This window comes from Drepanopeziza brunnea (assembly GCF_022702325.1).
Source record: "Drepanopeziza brunnea f. sp. 'multigermtubi' strain 214-2 chromosome Unknown ctg15, whole genome shotgun sequence".
In the NCBI taxonomy this organism is placed as follows: domain Eukaryota; kingdom Fungi; phylum Ascomycota; class Leotiomycetes; order Helotiales; family Drepanopezizaceae; genus Drepanopeziza; species Drepanopeziza brunnea.
The window spans coordinates 13,119-19,762 of NW_027094078.1; positions in this window are offsets into that span (position 1 = coordinate 13,119).

Genomic DNA, 6,644 nt, shown 5'->3' on the forward strand with positions numbered 1-6,644 from the left:
AAGGCAAAGAAACAGCGACTTTATTTAAAAAATCGCGACTCGTTATATAAGCTTTCGCTAACGAAAGAAAAAGAGTGATTCTTACTCAATCCTTTACTATATAACGCTCGAGCTAACGCTTTATTATTGCACTAGCGCTAGCACTTTCTTTATTAAGAATTTCCTTTTACTTTCGTGATATTACGCAAGCTTATACTTAAAGTAATCACTTATTAAATAAGCTTATTTTAGCACGCTTATCGAAAGAGATAGTAAAGTTTTACTTCGAAAAGATAATCATAAGAATCTAAAGAGCGCTATATAAGATTCTTAAAGCAAGCACCTTTTAATAGTTAACGTACTACACTTATTATAAAAAAAAGCTATTTACGATCACTTCGACTTACGACTTTTGCTTTTTGATTTGTATTAAGAAAAGCATGTTTAAGCTCGTAAAGATATAAATAAACGACATTTATTACTTCGCCGACGATCGATTCGCAGCTAAAGAAAGGTCAGAACTCAAAAAGGCCGGCTTAAAAGCTAAAAATAAAACCAAGCTAACTTATACTACCGACATTAAGTTCAATAGCTGTATTTTAAAGCTATAAAAGAACGATACTATGCTTTTTACACAAAAACAGCAAGGCTAAAAGCTCGCTCTCGTCTTCGATAAACTGAACTACAAACAAAAGTACTTCGAGCAGCGCGCACGCGGAGCATATATTGCTTTTACTTATTAACTTAAAGCTTTATTTGCTTTTTCAATAACAGCCTAGCACAAAGACCCCGGTAAAGATAAGGTGGCAGCTCTTAATAAGTGCTTTTAATAAATGATTAGCAACTAAAGCAAAAGGTTAAAATACGTTCTTATCGACCTTCGCTTAGCTAAGCTTTTTGTATTCGTAAATAGCTCTTTTGCAAATAATAAAGATCTATCTAGCTAACTTAAGTACGTGATTATCTTAAGGAACGAAACACGTACGACCGAAAAGACTTTTAAGGTCATAAGCAACGTAGTACATTACAGCTTTACGAAAAGTAAAAGAGTTATTAAAAGTGTTTTAGCTTTAGAAATCCTCGGAATAATAACTAGAATAGACATTACAATTGCTTTAAATACTACTTTAGATCAGATTACCGAACAGCTTTCGTTATTAAAAATACTAATAGTAATAGCTACCGACTCTTACTCATTTTACGAATGTTTAATAAAGCTTAGCACAATTAAAGAAAAGAGGCTTATGATCGATGTAATAGCTTTACGATAATCTTACGAGCGTAAAGAAATCGCCGAGATTCGTTAGATTAACGAGAAGAGCAACCTAGCTAATCATATGACTAAAGCAAATCCGAACAAAGCTTTAGAAAGCTTTATCGATTGCAATACGCTAGAAGTGCGTATTAAAAGATAAGTAAATCGAAAGTAATAAAAGAAATATAAAGTTCGACAGAACTTCAAAACGCAAGAATTTGTATAAGTATAATTAAAGCGTTCTTTATAACAAGTAAAGAACTGCTAGTATCGGAATACAACGGCTTCTATAAGCATGCAACGGATAAGAATAGTGTGGAGGGGAAGAGCTCCGACATATACCCAACGTCAAATCAAGAGATATGTATGAATATAGCCATAGTAGAATCGTAGGTGAATAAAAAAGGAAAAAGAGGACGATCGAAGGACACTCGAATGTGTGCTATGAGTACGTGTATTATATTGTGTAGTGATATGATAGTGCTAGTTCAAAGAAGAACCAACTACTCGTTTATATAAGAGCCTGCACGTAACTTAACCACGTGCCTAGCAGGGCCAGAGCATGCAGCGCACCCACGTGACAAAGGTGCTTAGCATCAGTATTATATACATGGACAAAACAAATACAAAGCCCTAACTCTACCATATACGTCCCCTTTTCGAATCAGACTCGCCCTCGAGTCACCTCCTATTAAAGTGGTAAGGTTAGGTTTGCAAGACGAGCATGTGGCCGAATTACACGGTCGCAATATGGTCTTAAAGTACTATTTAATAATGCATCGCCGGATCGGTGTTAATACGGAGCGTATGTGATATAACAAAGAAGATAAGAATAGCAACGAAAATGCAAGATAATCCCTCGGGTCTAACTCCTTTTTATATTCTTTATAACTCACCTATTCAATTACAAGAACAATATCAACCCGAGCGTTAGTATTATCGTTAAGATAAGCGTACGCCGGTTTAGGCGGTCAAGTGGTGACGCACTGTCGAATCGGTAGTAGCGCGGGGCTTAAGGCGGTAACGTAACAAAGAAAACAAAGGCGGCAGTATACACTCGAGGTCTTGCTATAAACAGTCAACCTTCTTTTTATATCAACCTTATACTTTTCTATCTTCTTTTTAGCATTACTACTTATTAACCTCATCCTCACTATTATGTTGTCGATCTGCTCTCGGTGCGTGAGCTACGCAAGCAGAACCATCGATAATACTGCGAGTCGGTGCATTTTCTCCGCCGACAAATCTATCAAATGCGAGCGTTGCCGTGCTATCAAGTCAACTTGCATCCTCGTAAGTTATCTTACCTTCCGTCTTATACTCGTTATAGTCTTGATGGATGCGATGACGGCCATAGACAATAGAACTGGGACGGCCGACGACGTTTTTCGTGAGGGCACGGTTGCAAATAACCTCTTTATAAAGACCCGCCGTGCTCTTGCCTCTCGTGTTAGCGATGCTTCCTCCCTTCTTCGGGCCCGTGTCGCCGCTGCTTCTTCTGCCGCCGCTAATGCTAGAGGTCCCTTGGCTAGCTTAGGTCCCGTTTCGGCGTTACGCTTACTTGCCGCCGTTGCTACCGCCGATCTAGCTTCGCTAGACTTGCTGCGTTAAATCTTAATTGTAGTAGATCGAAACAATACCTTGCTAAGTAACTTCTTTGGCCGCGTAGGTGTATATTGCGAACCCTTTGTGATTCCTTTCCGATCTGACTACGATAGATTGCCGAAAAGTCCTCGTCTCCTTTATCTTTATCTTCGGAATCGCTAGCACCTTCTTAAGCAAAGAGGCTCCGCCGAAGTGCTCGCTAAGCTTCTAATCGCAGCAATACCGGTGGTTCTTCTTCGCGAGGTTCTAGCTGTAGCAATACTCGTAGTTCTACGAAGGGTTCGAATCGTAGCAACATCGGTAAGACTTCGAAAGGTGAGAGCAGTGCTCAAGGTGCTGCGAAGGGCTTTCGCACTATTCCACTTAGCCTTGAGTTATAAGGTCGGAAGGGTTTTTATCGCGTGTCGGCAGCTTGCTAAGTAGTTAATGCAATAGATTTTTCGTATGCTTTTCTTAATCAGCCTCCGAGTAAGGTCCGCTTTGTATGTGTAATATGCTCGTATATAATAGATCGGGGGCATATAGGTGTGATAACGTAAAGCTCTTTAATACAAAGAAAGAAATAAAAGGAGTGTAAGAAGAAAGAAAACAAAGAAAACTAAACTTAAACAAAGAAAAAATCAAAAATCAAATCTAAACTCGACCTCTTTCTTACGTATAGTTATGCTTTCATAACTTAATCATTCTCTATTGCCTCTTTATTACTGCTCACAAAGACTTTTGCGTATTGGCTCCGTTGCTCCTCCGTAAGGCCAAGTAATCGAATGACAAATCTATTTAGGCGCTTAATCTGGAAGCCGGACTCGGCCACTTTATTTAATGAAAGCTGTTCTGAAGATCTCTTTGTGTAAAGCTTAAGGCGAAATGGTGACGCTTCGAGGGTGTATCGCACGTAAAACTTCTTTAATCGATTGCCGGCAAATGTTCCGTCTAGCAAAGCCTCGTCTTCTTTTAGCTCTTTCAACTTGTAGTATCCTTTTATATTTACCGACGAAATTTAATAAAGGCCAAGCTACCGAAAATCCAGCTTCTTGACGTTAGACATATCTACTTTACGTACCGAGTCGTGCTTAAAGACCAAGTCACTTACTTTTAAAGGTCTGATTCGAAGGTTCTTTTTACTATCAAAAGCATCTTTTCTTTCTTAGCGGCAGCGGGTTTTCTTAAGTGTGGCTTCCGTAGCGTCCTCGTCTCGCATCCGGAACTAGCGTGCTCTTAATTCGATAAGCTTAGCACGATTAGTTACTAGCTTTTGAAATAACGTAACTTAAGACTAGATTCGAATCTTAATCGGAAGCATTGCTTCTTTGCCGTATATTATATAAAAGAAGATGAATCCGATAAAAGTATGCACCGAAGTGCGGTCGGCGAATAAGACAGTTAGCAATTGCGCAATCCAATCGGTGCTTTTAAGCTTACTTAATACGTCTTTAATTAGTCCGTAGCCGCGTTTTACTATTCTATTCGCTTAAAGGTAATATGCTAAGACTACGACTCGATTGATTCTTTAATTGTTAAGTAAGTCGATTACCTTTTTCTTAAACTCCGAACCTCCGTCGATTATCAACTGAAAGAAAATCTTATAACGGCAAATAATGTCTTCTTAAATAAACTTAGCTACCGAGAGCGAGTCTCGAGTCCGAATCGCCCTCGCCTCGACCTATCTACTTATATCGTCTTTAGCAACAACTAAGTAGCTCTTGCTATTGCGTGCAAGTAGATAAGTGATATCGATAGCTTAACGTTCTATTAAGCTATTAGATCGGGTAAGATGCAGTAGCTCTTCAAGCTTATTGGCTGCTCGGTGCTAGTATTCTTTATAAGTCTTAACGAATCGTTTGACGTCCGTGTAGTATTTATTTTAAAAGTAGCGTTGAGATACACGATAGTAAGTTGATTTACGGCCTTTATAACTACTTTCATCGTGACAAGCCGTGATAATGTCCGTCTTAATCGAGGGCTTGTCGATTATTAATCGGAAAGGAAGACCTTTCGTCGAGAGTCTCTAGAGTTTCTTATCGTTCACCTCGTATTTAATAGCCTCTTTTTTAAACTTACGGCATTCTACTTTGTTCAAGTCCTTAAGTCTTCGCAAGGTCGTTAAAAAAGTAGCTATCCGAATTGATTTTAAAGAGTATTCGATTAAGTTCAAAAGACTTTCGTAATCGTAGTCGTCGTCAGACTCGTTTAAGTTTGCATTCTCCGCTTCTTTTAAGCGTTAAAATATATCTTTGAAGATAAATTAGCGAATATCTATTAAAAGGTCCGTCGAAAGTCCTTCGGAGCCGTTTCGAGCTTTAATAAGTCTTAAGTCGGCTAGCAAGCTATCATCGAACTCATTCTTATCCTCTTCGCTTAAATCATCGAAGTGCCGTAGCCGTCTCGATAATGCATCGGCAGCAGTATGATCCTTACCGAAGATATATCGGACCTTAAAGTCGAAAAGATTGATCTAAGCTAGCTAGCGTATAACTAAAGCCGAAAGTATATCGGTGGCTCTTCGTCGAAGCTAAGCAACGAGCACTTTAGCGTCAGTCTCGAAGATAAAGTGCATTTCGATAATCTATAGCTTAAGTTTCTTAAGGACCTTAAGTACTTCGCGGCACTCTCGTTTAATAGCGTCGTAGTTTCGTTCTGCCTCCGTTTAAGCCTCGGATTCGTACCGAGCCGGTTGCACCTTGCTAAAAGTAGTCTCGCGTTAGCCGATATATCCTCTTTATCCTTTTAGACTAGCGTCCGTTCCTACTACTATTTCCTTGTTCTAATCTTCGTAGTCGATCTTGATCAGAACCGGAGCTGTCGTTAAAGCATTTTATAATATTCGCATAGCTTTCGAATGCGCTTCGATCTATTGTTAATCTATATCTTTTTTTGTAAGGTTGTAAAGAAGGTTAGCAATGTGTGCGAATCTTTTGACTTAGATGCGAAAGTAAAAGCAAAAGCTTAGAAATCTTTTAACTTTAATAACGTTTTCGAAGGTTTTTTAATTATTAATCTTAATAACTTTATCTGCAGCAGGTTCCCGACCTTTCGAATTGCATACGAATCCTACTATATTCATCTTATCCCGGCAGAACTATGACTTTTCTTTAATTGTAGCACTAGCGCGCTCAATCCGTTTTAAGGTTTTGTCGATGTTCTAGATGTGTTCGAGCACGAATCGGCGTATACCCGAGAGTGCTTCTTCGTCGGAATAGTCCGTTTATAATCCTTTTACTTTAATATCGTCGACAAATAACATAAAGACTTTAAGTTGCAAAAGCCTTAAAATAAGATTAATTATTCGAACGAATTAAGCTACCGAGTTTATAGCACTTTGCGGAAAAGTAATACATCGGAAGAAACTTAGCGGTGTAAAGAAAGCGGTAAGGTCCTTACTCGATTGATAGAGTGTTTGCTGATCATAGCCCGAATAAAAGTCGACTAAGCTAGCTATCTAGCAACCAAAAAACTCTTTAGCAAACTTATCTATAGTTAAGGGTAGATTAGCGTCCCTCCGTGTAACTGCATTAAGTAGAGTTGCTAAGTTGATGAGTCGGTACTGGCCCGGCTGCTTTTTGGCTATTAAGAACTATTGATTCCGGTACGGTCTTTCGCAATACTTTAAAACTCTTTTATCTAGCTTGTCTTAAAGCATTTTAATAACAATAAGCTGTAAAGCTTTCGGACACGAGTAGTTAGGAGCTTGCTAAGCCGTGTATAAAATGGTTTTAAGCTTAGTCGGTGGTGATACGTCGTCGTAGAACCTACCGCACTCTTACTAAGCGAATGCGATTGATTTTTCTTTGCTTAGCATCATCTCCTT